Here is a 13,689-nt window from a genome sequence, read left to right as displayed (position 1 = left end):
CGCAGACGCAGCAGCAGCAGCAGCAGCAGCAGCAGCAGCAGCAGCAGCAGCGCCGCGCCTCGCCCCGCAGAGCCAAGACCCGCTGCGCCAGGCAGACGCGATGCGCATGCGCTTCACGCAGCTCGACGGCCTCGTGCACCACGTGCGGCTCCCCTCGCTCGGAGAGCCCTGCGCATGCGCCTTGGCCCGCGCCAGCTGGACGGACGTGGTGCAGGACGCCGGGCCCCTGCGCTTTGGGGTGGGGGTGGGGGGTCACCGGGGGGTCACCCTCCAGCTAGCGAGGCCCGAGGCTGATTCCGAAGGACACGTGGACCCCGGAAGTGGAGAGAAGCTTGCAGGCCCGCAGCACCGTCGTGCGGCTGCCCACCGGCCCCAGGTGTGATGCTGCAGGTGGAGGAGGCGCGGGCCTCCTGCCGGGGATGCGCGCATGAGTGTCCCGGGGACCAGATGAACCGGCTCGGATGCGGAGAAAACATTCCGGAGCCCGACTGCCCGCGGACAGATCTTGGCTCACTGTAAGCTACCTTAACTCCTTTCTGCCTCGCTTTCTCTGGCTTTAAAATGGGCGCATTAGTAGTTTTCCCCCAAAGGACCAACGGGAAGATTAAACGAGTAAATATGAGACGGGGTTAGTACTGATTCCAGTTTTTAGTGGCAACTGGCTTTAATATACTACACCTTTTAAGAGTGTTTGCTATTTTCAGTAAATAGCCTTTATGTGTTTAAGTGGCTGCCTTCTATTGCTACTGTCCTTGTAGTTAATGCACAGTAGCTCTGCGATTTGTTGAATAGCTTTCCACATCTATTGTTTTCCTTTAGTTTGTTGTTGTAATGAAATATGTTGACAAAGCTCCCATTTCTGAAGCCCTTGCATTACTAAAATTAATCCCATTTGTTTATATCATAATTTTATAAATGAATAGCTGGATTCAGACTTCTAATGGATTTATTTGAAATATTTGCTTCTATATTTGTAATAGGAATTCATCTTATTTTCTTTTGTGTGCCATCTTTAAAATACTTTATACTATGAATTGGGAACTTTCATCTTTCTCTACGGACTAGAATTATTTAAAATAACATGGGAATTATGTGTTGTGTGAATTTAGATTAAACTCAGTGAAACCATCTGAACCTGCCACCAGATTTGTTGGCTAAGGTTATTGGGCTGTTCAAATCTTCTCATTTTGGGTCAAATGAGGTATTTTATGTTTTGATGACAAGTAACCAGTTTCAGATTTCCCAAATTTATTATGGTAAGTTTGTACAAGTTGCATTCATATAAATCTTTAAGCTTATCTTTTTTAAGATTATATTTCATTATTGACATTGTACATTCATTTTCTATGTTTATTAGGTGGGCTAGGGTTTTCCCTTTTTACTGTAGTCTTTTTAAAGAATAAAATTTGTATCATATAACATAGAACACATAGCATATTACAAAAAGTTAAGGAACAGTATCTTAAGACGAACGTTCATTTCCCTCTCATGTAAAATAGGTCCAGAAGTGTGCAGCTTGGGACTGATGTGTTAGCACCCTGGCATCATCAGGGGCCCAGACTTACCTTCATGCTCCAATTCCCAACACCTGGCTTCCATCCTTATGATCCTTATTATTCACAATAACTACTGAAGCTCTAATGATCAGATTCATGTTTCTGCCAGCAGCAAGTGGAAGAAAGGCATGATAAAAGGATCAAATTGCCAATGATTCAGCCCCCCCCCCCTTTCTTAGCCTTCCCAGAAGTTCCTCACCATACTTTTGTATACACATCTGCCAGAACTTAGTCATAGAGCCACAACATGATGCAAGGGAACACTAGGAGTGCAGCTCGAGTGGCTCTCCATCAGGAAAAAAAAAAAAAGTCAAAATTCTATTGCTGTGTGAGAGGATAGGAACATATATTGGATAGAACTGAAAGCATCTGTTCTAGCATCATGTATACATACTATCAAACGTTTCTGCTTTTCACTTCTACTTAAAATTTTCATATCTTTCATCTGAGTTCATTTTTCTTCCTAATTGTTATTGGTTGATTTTGAGACTCATCTTTTAAGTCCTGAGGTCAAATAGTTTGTGGGCTTTTTGTCTTTTTTACAAAATTATGAGAAAACATTCGAGAATACAAGTTTGAAATCCTGTCTTCTGATGCTTCATTTGCTAGATCTTAATCCCTTACCTGTGGGATAAATGTTTATGGAATTGCCCAAAGACAGCTGGACCTAGGAGCCTTAGATTTTAGGGTTTATATTCTTTGAACATATATTCCCTGAGATGGGTGGTTATGTGACATATTAAATCTCTGAAGTACATAGTCTTTCATATTATAATTCACTTAACAAATTGCCTATTGTCAGATATTTAGTGGTCTCCAATTCAAGATTGTAAGTATTTCTGTATTTGCCATCCTTATGATATATTTTTGTCCTCTTTTGTAATTATTTCTATAAGATTAATTTCTAAAAGTGGAATTCACTGTAAAAAATGTAAAGTCTGACACCTATCAGAAAAACAACTTACTGGTTTGATTGTCTTCTGCTCTCCAAGAAGTTTTCCAGAAAACATAAAATTGCTTTCTCTCACACACTTTTGGTGAGAGCATAACCTGCTAAAGCTGATTTAGATAGCAATCTGGTAATATCAGCCAAAATTTAAATAGGCATAGCCACTGATGCAGCAAGTCCTCTTCTAGGAGTCCCACTGAATTGCTTTTTTTTAAGTACATAAATATAGTGTGTATGATGAATCAGAAATATAATCTAAAGACATTAAGTGAAAAATCACTATGAAAATACATACATATGCTGTGTTTCCATTTTGTAAAATAAAACTATATGTGTATGCATAAGCCCATGTTAGTATACAAATGCAAAGTAAAAGAATGAGAAGGAAATCCAACAATGGCCAGTGGTTACTTCAGAGGAGGTAAAGAAAGATTTGGCCCAGGAGAGGAAGAATGTGGTACAGAGAAAGGTCCATGTTGAAGTTGATATACTTTTGTATTACATTTATCTTTTACACTAAGGATGTGTTTTCATTTTATTGTTAGAGGAAACATGATACTTATTAAAATTAGATTGTGTTGGTACATACTTTTAAGTTATCGATACTGTCATTTCATGATTATTTATATTGCTTAGATTTTTATATGACTCCAATTCGTATTTCAGTGTCTTACCATCATCATCAAGGAGCTATGATCTTTCTCTCTTGCTACTCTGCTAGGACATAGATTGGCTGCCACCATCTCAGGTGTCATAAAAAAGCAAACAAACAAAAAAATCTAACAAAAGAAGAAGCTCTACTTCCACAACATCCCCTGCTCCCCCCCCACACACAAAAACCTTAGCAAACCACCCAACTCTCTTCTCCTCCATACACATAAACACCTGATCCGTCCTCCCCCATGATAAGTACTTTCCACCCTTTTGATCTTTTAAAATCGATTAAAGTTTCCACCTCAAATCTTACAAGTTCACTTCTTCCAGAAAGACCAGTTGTGCTTCAGCCAGTGTGAGTTGTGGGTTGGGGCAACTTATATTAAAAGCATATGTGTCTAATAAGGGTCTAGGAAGATTCCTTCTGCTCCACATGTATCCACAGATTATGAAGCTCCATAGGGAATATGATAGAGTATCACACTTATCTTTAAAGAGTATAAGATTTGATAAATCACAAAATGAATACATAGTTTTAGGAATGTATCAACTGCTTGGACCCACAGCTCCTTCCTCCCAAAAAAGGGAACCATCCAAATGCAGTAATTGCCAAGGTGTGGGGGCTGGGTGCAGAGAGTGAGACTAACAGAACTAACACCATGGACAGATTTGGCCAAATATTCCTTTCCCCATCATTGTTTGGGCTTTCCACAATCCAAGAAAGCTTGATACAAACACAACTATACCTTGAATAAGGAGATAATTCTGATTTCTTCACCAAGCCAACCCATATAAGCCAAACAAATGGGTCAAATTTCAGCTAAAAATTTAATGACTTACTAAGACTGTGGCGAGTGTGAGAATATAGAACCCCTGAGGTTTTCAGATGGGAAGGAAGTTTGTACCAATTTACAGGTTACTATTCATGGACATCATTGGGTACTTATACAAAAGATGGAGGATGGGGTGGTACAAAAGGCCTAAATCCCCACCCACATCCTCTTCCCTTACGGAACAAAAGGTAACCATAGCAACAACAAAATCACACCTACTTCTCCTACTAAAGGTAACCATGGCAACAACAAAGTGCACACATAGCTCAATTACTGTTAAGGTTTTCCTTGTCTTTGGTGTTTGGCAATTTAAATATAATGTTCTGAGTGTGGTATTCTCTGTAGTTATTTGGCTTGGTGTTAATTGAGGTTCTTGATCAATGGAGTAATGTCTGTCATCAGATTTGGAAGTCTTGGCTCGGGATCCCTGGGTGGCGCAGCGGTTTGGTGCCTGCCTTTGGCCCAGGGCGCGATCCTGGAGACCCGGGATCGAGTCCCACATCGGGCTTCCGGTGCATGGAGCCTGCTTCTCCCTCTGCCTATGTCTCTGCCTCTCTCTCTTTCTCTGTGACTATCATAAATAAATAAAAATTAAAAAAAAAAATTTGGAAGTCTTGGCTCTTATTTCTTAAAATATAATTTCTGTACATCTTTTCTCCTCTCTGGTTTTCCAATGTACATACATTAGACTTGTTGACAGGGTTCCCACATTTCCTTTTTGTTCACTTCTGAGTTTTTTTTTTTTATTGTTTTCCTTTGCTCGTCATGCCTCGTGTACATTGACTTATGCTTTGATATTTGTTCAGATTTACTAATCCTGTCTTCTTTTGTGTTCATTCTGCCACTAAACCCATTTAATGAGTTCATTATTTCAAATACTGTACTTTATTATTCCCAGGACATTGATTTGATTCTTTTTATAGATCACAATTTTCCATTGAAATAATCAATTTTACATTCATTTTATCCTTTATTTTATATAGTACTCAGTTTCTTAAAGTCCTTGCCTGATAACTCTGGATCATCTCTAGGTCTGTTTCTTTTGACTATTTTATTTATAATTGGACACTTCTTAACATGTATGGTAACTTTTTTATTGCATGTTGGACATTGTGAATGAGATTCTGTATTATGTTATCTTCCTCTAAAGAGGGTTAGCTTTTGTCCTGGTTGCAGTTAAAATACCAACAGATCACTTTGTTCCTGGCAAGGAACACTTTAAGGTTTTGTTAGGTTAGATCTGCTACAGTTTTGTCCTAACACATATCTTTATCCAAATGGCATTGACTTTATGGGATCTCAACTGAATGTCCTGGTTGATCATGTATTTTAAAAATCGTAATTTTTTGAGGAAATGGTAATACTCTTTTTTGGCCCCTATAAACTATAAACAGTTAAACTTTCTATTATGTAAGTGAACGTGAAGCATACACGATTGGTGGTAGGGAAGCAACACTTTTTAACATCACCATTGCTAAGTTATGCTTTCTCTGTGGTTCTGGGCAGAACAATGCCCAAATTTGTATTTCCTTTTCCAGCCAAGTAGCCACAAAAAAAGAAGATATAGTCTTAGAAAATCTCAGGATTGAAGGGAAATAAAAGTCTATTATAAACAAAAATACACACTCATTTGTTGTATTAATTCCTCGTTATGACTTTGTTCACAATGAGGTGAACTAAATTGAACATGAACAGGATGAGAGTGAAGTTCTGCAGTTGAGGTGAAAGTAACAACAGTATAAGAATAAAATAAGTAACTGTTGACTTTAATGAGCATCTCATATGAGAATAAACTCAATCTGAGTTCTAAGATGAAGGCTTTAAAATTAAAACTAAACATGTATTAGTTAGGAGATTGGTACCTGAGGATATAGGTGTCTGAAGATACTCTAAAGTCTAACCACTTCTTAGCTCCAGGACTGAAAACATGCCACTGATCTTCACTGCAGGCCTGGTCCTGGATTATCCCCATTATTCCCCACCCCCAAGTCTGACTTCAGTGAAAACCATGAGAATGCAGAACTGGACCCTCACTAGGATGGCAACATACAAGTATAGGGAGTGATCAACTAAAAGCATGGGACTTAAAACTCCAGGTTTTCCAGAAACATCTTGGGAAAAATTAAATATCTTGATTTCCTCTTTTCTGCTTTATTTTGATACTTCTGAAAAGTGCATCTCTAATGCTATCAATTTTGTTTCCCTGAGGAATCAGAGCCACTCAAGTAAACATGATAAATGATGTTAAAAAAAAATGTAGGACAAAAAAAAAAGGAAAATACTGATGGCCTATCTAGAACTAAAATTCATTTTACTTTATAGGTCTTAAAAGTCTTGGCTATTACTCTTGAAGTTGAAGTTAGCCAGCAATTACTTAATTTGGAAAATAACATGAAGAACGATACCAATTTTTAACTCACTAGCAGCTGTCTATTTCAGTTGGGTAAGTACATATTTCATATCTTAATCATGTTGGACATCACTTGATGAATGAGATGTGGGAGACTTGCTCCTAATATATGCTAAGTGACATAAGGTTGAAATCTATCAGAAGCTTTCACCAAATGCTCCTTTGTATGAGATAAGGATCTGATTTGGCCCTTGGCATTCAAGAGTCCTAAGCTATGGCAGGAAACCTGCTTAGAATATTAAATAAACCCTCATCATATGCAGAGTTGAGTAAAGAAAAAGTTAAGCACTTAATTCAATATGTAGAATAAAGAAAATATTTGTTTTTTGGTAGTGTCACTCTCAGTTACTATTGACTGCCAACCACATTCCAGACAGCAGACAATGAGTATAATGAAAAACAAGGACCAGGAAACACTGTGTACTACACAACACATAAAACATAATTAATATTTGTTGAATTGATAGCAGCTTGCTTGTCTTTTCCTATACGTTATCTCATTTCATCTCAAGAATTTCCCTGAAAGGTATGTTTTATGCCCATTTCTTAAAAGATGAAACTGAGGCTTAAAACAGTAAATGGTCTTCCTTGGCCCAGGTCCCAAAACCATGGATTGATCATGTGGTACTCTCTCTCCCTGGGCTGTGCTCATTCTTTCTTCTGGCTCAGAAGCATGCAGTCATTTGGGCTGAAGAGTGAGAAAGGAGGGCAAGTTGGAATTGTTGTAAAGCTTGTTGGATTTCAGTAGTGGAAACAGCAGAAAGATGAGTAAGCATGGTAGCTGTGTGCAGAGAATGCCTCGTGGGGAAGAGGTGGAGGCAGAAAGGAGGCTCGCTGTAGAAACCTGGATGGGAAATGGAGAGTATGACACTGATGGACAGTGAGAAATCTGTATTTGGTCATCAACCTGTTCCTGGCTCACAGCTCCTAAAATCCTTGGAATTTTCTGGGTGAAGGGTGACAGAGGTGTCTTTTATTATATTACCGAGGTGACTTTTGGAAAGCCCTTAGGTCACCAAAGGATGGGGGCTGGTTGCCAGGGAAGCCACAGGATTTGAGGGTTGAAACATTCAGTACCTCCAAGGCAGGGAGAGGGGCTAGGGGTTGAGTCAGTCACCGGTGCCAATGATAGTCATGCCTATGTAATGAAACCTACACAAAAAAACAGCAGAACAGGGTTCAGAAATCTTCCAAGGTGGTGACCGTGTGGAAGTGCTAGAAGAATCTTGCCCTCTGCATCTCTTCTGTCTGGCTGTTCCTGAGTTACATCTGTTTATAATAAACTGTTAATCTGGTAAATAAAATGTTCCTCTAGAGTTCTATGAGTTGCTGTAGCAAAGTAATCAAACTGGATGGGCTCTTGGGAGCTTCCCTTTTATAGTCAGCCAGTCAGAACAGATAATAGTCTGGGTGGGCAACTGGTGTCTAAAGGGGGTTGGGGGAGCAGTCTTAAAGGACTGAGCCCCTAACCTGCGGAATCTGATGCTATCTCCAGATAGGTGGTGTCAGAATTGAATTGCAAGACACCCTCTTGAGAATCTGAGAATTGGAGAATTGATTGCTGGTATGTGGGAAACCCCCCCAAACACACACACACACACACACACACACCTGTTTGTGTGTCAGAACCTATTTAGAGAAAAAAATTAAATCTTCCAGTGTATCTGGGCAGAGGGCCTTGATGCAGAAAGTGGGCATCCTGATAATTTGTAGTGAGGCTGTATGAAAGAAAGTTATCAAGCCACAGTTACTAGTGAAAAATGCAGCTCTTGCATGGCTGCTCATTAGTGGACCAAGCCCCAGATCTGGCCCAAGTCATCCTTCTTTGCCTTAAAAAAATGAAATGTCATTCCCTGGGTTAAGGTCTGTATTCCTAAGGGTGCCCACTATTCCCTCTTCACTCTTTAAACTACCTGTCTATCCCCTTAGCCATCCCGGACTCCGTATGCACATGAGCCTGCTCCACCTGTATGGAGGTGCAGAACCTCAGTTCTGAAGGGAACAAAAATTAGACCAGCATGGAATAATTTCATATTGACATGTTGGTGGATTTCTTTGGGCTCATCCTTGTTTTTTAGGTAACTTCTTTCAACCCAGCTTATAATTATGCAACTACAGTACCTGCTAGAATCAATCAGCCTTCCAAACCCAAACACGTTCATCTTTATCCAAATGTAATTTATCTGAAATGCCATGTTGGTGTGAGCATTATGCATTACTACATAGGTTTCTATTTTGTTCTTAAATAATGAAACACCCTAATGGAAAATATTCCCTCTAAATAAATTTTAATGAGCACTTATTTGCCCAAATTGTTCTTTCTGTGAATGGCAGAAATTTAATATGAACCTGAATTATCAGGAGCTTTTTGTTATAATGGGCTTTGGGACTAAATCATGCAAAGATGACTTATTTTCCTATATCTTCCAAGCTGCAAATGCTGCCATAACAACTTCCTCTCAAATGCAAAGTGAGTATCAGTGTCTTACCTTGCATCTATACAGAAAAATGTCACATCAGAAATCATGTCAAGGTGTAAGATATTATTGGAGATTGAAGTGAACAAGTAAGAAGTCTAATTGCAATAGAAGGGCATATATCCCAGACTTTGCTGCTACCAAAAAAATGCATATGTCTGCTACATTTTTTAATTCCCTGCGTTGAATGGTTTTTCTGCAGAAAGAAAGCAAATGGGAAATACTACCCTGTATCCTGGCAGGCTACAGAACTTGGGCCTCATTGTGCTCACCAAGAATTAGACCAAGGCCAGATGTAGAACTTGGAGAAGTGCCTTCCAGAAAAGAGTTCCAGCCTCAGCAAGAATTATGAGTCAGTGGAGTAGGATGCCAGATTTGAGGGTGCCCCCATAGACTCCAGAATGCACACCACTAATTGCTTCTCTAGACTTTCTCTCCATCTGAAATACTGCCAAGGGGAGCCAGCGCCATTTCTGAGTCATTTTTTATAATGGAAATGACATTGAGAGGGGTCGTTTAGTTCAGTTTAAAACGTTGTATTGCATACCTTCTAGAAGCTTCATTGTATTAAAAACCACAAATGGGAGTTTCCATTTTCAAGGAGCTCTGCACTGGGATAGGGAACTCACACTAAGTCAAAAACACCTTCAGTGAGTGTCAGTCACATTACCTTTTTTAAACCAGAAAAGTGTGAGCTCAGTAAGCACCTCCAAGGGGGCAAAGAGGAAGCAAAGCTCCTCTTCATGGAAGGCTTTTGGGCCTGGCTGGAGAGTAGGGCTCCAGATGCTGATGGCTGCACTATCCACCAGCTGAGCAGACTTGATAAGGTCAGTGAAAACCCTAAACACTGCTTCCTTCTCAGAAAACAGGAAAAAGAACAGCCATCTTATAAAGCAGTTGCTAGATGCGCACAGATAGGTGACATTCAATGAACAATCTCCAGTCACCTCTGACCCCCACTGCATATGACCCTTCACTCCTCCCACTCACCTAGCAGTTTGTCCAGGAACAGCTCTAACCACATCTATACAAATGACTAGAATAGAGAAGATTTGGAAAGTGGAATTCTTTCATCTGTGTGTAGAGAAGGTAAAAAAAAAAAAAAAATTTCAATGTGATTATTTTATAACCAATAATGGTAATATGCTTTCTCATAATTTAGGTATCCTAATAATTATTCCTATTAAAAAGCATTAAAAGAATATTTATAAGGAGCGCCTTAGTGACTCACTTAGTTGAGTGTCTGACTCTTGGTTTCGGCTTAGGTCACGATCTCGAGGTCCCAAGACCAAACCTCATGTCAGGCTCCACACACAGTGATGAGTCTGTTCCATCCTTTCCCCTCCTCCCTGCCCCCCGTCCCCCAGTGCACCTCTCTCTCTCTTAAAAAAATTTATAAGACATTTAAAGATTACAAAGCATCTTATTAATTTGACTCTCAGAACAATCTGGTATTATCAGCAGGACAAAAGATTTTAAGTACCAGTTTTAAAGATGAGGAAAGTGAGTCTCTGACGAACTCTGTGGTCCTAGTCAGTCTTGTGCCTGCACAGCCTTCAGTACTTCTCTTACCTGCACAGAGACCTACAGATACTAGTTCTGGATGTGTTATTTCATATCTGTTCTCCTGATCAGAGAGCGTGACACTCCTCACACAGCCTGTTTGAGCCACCGCTGAGTCCCCAGCTTCTAGTTCCAGGTTAGATGCTTCTAACCTGGCCCAAGAAACAATTCAGGGATTCAAAGCAAAGGTTCACTGAGCATTGTTGTGACAGAGGGAGAACTATATATTAGTAAAATAATGAAAATAGGCTATTTTCAGAATCAGGGGCAGCTGACAGGCAGCATGCATTGATAAGGTGGAAAAGGACTATCTCCCAGGCTACCTCAAAACTCTGAGTGGGCACAGGGCTAGATGCTGCTTGCAGGGGGTGGTGCCACCTTTCCAGTAAGCGTCTGAGTTTGTGTAGCAAGGGACCGAGTGGTTGAGTGCCTCGAAGGGCAGAGGATGCTCAGGGACGCAGCCCTCTAAGTTCCTCTGTTCTGAAAGGAAGCCTTTCTTCATGCCTCAGGGAACCATGGGCCAGGCTTGGTTTCCACCAACTCTGGAGTGTAGAGGGGAAGGGAATAGACAATGCCTCCTTACGAGGGAAGAGGATATTTTTGTGCCCAGTGTTTACTTGTATTCTACTCCCAAGTGATGAAATACACACACACACACACACACACACACACACACACACGCTTGTTTAGGATCCATCAGACAAGACCTCCCTATAAGGAGGTGCAGTGCTGGAGATGATCCATTCTGAAGTTTCACTCATTGGACCTCACATTCTGGCTCTAGTTTATAATGAGAAGAATCCCTAAGTCTCTCATTTTTCTCATTTGCAAAGTGGGTTTGTAATGCTCACCTCATCACATTGTTTCAATGTTGCAAGGATTAAAGGAGAACATGTAGGTTAGATGCTTGGCACCTATCACACAATCATAAGTGGTAGGGATTGTTACTATCTTTCTGTTCTGGGGAGGGAGGAGGACCATGACACTGTTGTTTTTATGACCCATGCGTTTTCTCCACGCTCCCAATCACAACACATTGTGTCCACACCACACACAACCCAGTGAGGTCAATAGCCTCATCCATCTCGCAGGTTAGGAGTCTGGTCATGAAGGTGGTGTGACCTGCCCAGAGTCACATAGTGTGGGAACGTTTGATCATTCTAGAGCCAGAGTGGCCTCACTGAAGGTGGGCTTGGCTGTTCTTTTACTGAGGGAAAGAATAATCAATACCTCTGCAGGAACACTGCTGGAGAGAATCCTGACGTGAGCACAAAGTTTCTGGGAAAAAGAAATTGGCAAACCTCACTGTCAACAATCAGAAGGTGATCAACAGGAGAAAAGCACTCTGGGAGAACATTGTTTTTTAATCTTCTTTGAAACAGAGCTGATTTCCCTAGACAAATGGATAGCTAAATTCATATAATTATCTATGCATACACTCTTGTCATCCTCTGTATTTGTAGACAGTATGTTTTATTTTTTAAGGAAAGGAAAAATAGAGATGCCATTATTCATGTGTTAGCAGTTGGAAAATCTCTCTCCTTGCTTCTCTCTTGCTGTTATCAGCACATGCTATGCTGAATTTGGGGAGTAGGTCAACAAATGTATCATAAGAAAACTAGAAAAAGAAATGTTCGCTGCTTCTTGGTGCTTATTAGTGTGAAAAGATAATCAGTTGCTTCCTGATTCTTAGGGGAAGGAAACAGAACGTCTCTCTCCCTGCCAAAGGCAAACTCTTAAGCCAAATGTATCTGGTGAATGGGGACATTAACTTACAGAGGCAGACCTGCACCACCATCACTGCCCCTTGCCCCCACACATACTACCTGGACAACCAATAACTCCTCTCAAGGCCTGTCTAGGTTCTTATCCTCAAAGAGGGGAAAGCTAAGCCTCCCTTGAGACTGCTGGGGTGGGTGTTAGGGGTGGAGAGGACCAGGCATGAGCTGGCTAGGTAGCAGCATCCTACATTTCATGTAACCATGTCTGCCTATCACAGACTGGGCTGAGAACTTGCATTTATTCACATGTGTTACACTCGTTCTCTTCCAACACACCCTCCGAAGCTCCAGAGTGGCAAACACCCTTCTTCCAAACCCACAAAAGCCCTTCAACATACTTCTAGCTATATTTGGAGCTGTCCAGAAGTCCAAAGCAAGTTTTGTATATTTTGAAAAATTAACCTATTGGAATACTCCATCCTGGGACTCCTTGGGGAATCTAGCAGGAGTCAGAGTAGCTAATGGAGGCTTTCTGTCCATGGAGACCTGGGGCACTGGGTCCAGTCTCAGCAAATTTTGAGGCCAATAAGAAAGGACTTGTGTAAAGCAATCTCAGCAGCCCCGGAGAAAGACTGGAAACCACAGTCTACCCACAGGACTCATGAGACAAAAAAAAAAAAAGTTATAAAACAAATTGTGTAGTGTGATCCTGTTAAAACTGCAAACTGAAAAAAAAAATAAAAAATAGAACTGCAAACTGTATGTGTCATATTTATATATTTGAAAAATACCAGAAGGAAATATATCAAAAATCAAATTTTTGAGCCTTCTTTACTGACTGTTAGGAATACAGGTGATTTTCATTTATGTTTGTGATACAGACCTATTCTTTTCAAGATTTTCTCCACTAAGCATGTACTATTGTCATAATGAGAAAAAAGCTACATTTAAAAAAATTACAGATGATCCACATCAGCCTGTGAGTTGGGAAGAGTGCTACTAATGATCCAAGTGAATCCTTTAAAAACAGTCATTCTCATAACCCAGTCAAGAATGGGCAGAAGACATGAATAGATATTTCTCCAAAGAAGACATAGAAATGGCTAACAGGCACATGAATAAATGCTTGACATCACTCAGCATTAGAGAAATACAAATCAAATTCACAATGAGATACCACCTCACACCAGTCAGAATGGCTAAAAATAACTCAGGAAACAACAGATGTTGTCAAGGATGTGGAGAATGGAGAACTCTCTTACACCCCTGATGGGAATGCAAACTGGTACAGCCACTTGAAAAACAATTTGGAGGTTCCTCAAAAAAAAAAAAAATAGAGGAGCTACCCTATGACCCAGCAATTGCACTACTAGGTATTTACCCAAAGGATACAAACATAGTGATTCGAAGGGGCACATGCACCCCAATGTGTATAGCAGCAATGTCCACAATAGCCAAACTATAGAAAGAGCCCACATGTCCATCTACAGATGAATGGATAAAGATGTGGTACACACACACACACA

At 40.4% G+C, this 13,689-nt stretch overlaps 1 long non-coding RNA gene across 1 annotated transcript; it reads left to right on the top strand.

Annotated features, from left to right (window-relative positions):
• The first annotated feature begins 262 nt into the window (after window positions 1-262).
• LOC111096030 lies at window positions 263-10,044 on the top strand. The gene is made up of 3 exons (XR_005360081.1): window positions 263-515; window positions 6,315-6,435; window positions 9,082-10,044. It is a non-coding gene; the product is annotated as an uncharacterized LOC111096030 (long non-coding RNA).
• The last annotated feature ends 3,645 nt before the right edge of the window (window positions 10,045-13,689 follow it).

This window comes from Canis lupus, chromosome 5, assembly GCF_011100685.1.
Source record: "Canis lupus familiaris isolate Mischka breed German Shepherd chromosome 5, alternate assembly UU_Cfam_GSD_1.0, whole genome shotgun sequence".
Lineage (NCBI taxonomy): Eukaryota > Metazoa > Chordata > Mammalia > Carnivora > Canidae > Canis > Canis lupus.
This window is presented reverse-complemented; position numbering and strand designations above follow the sequence as displayed.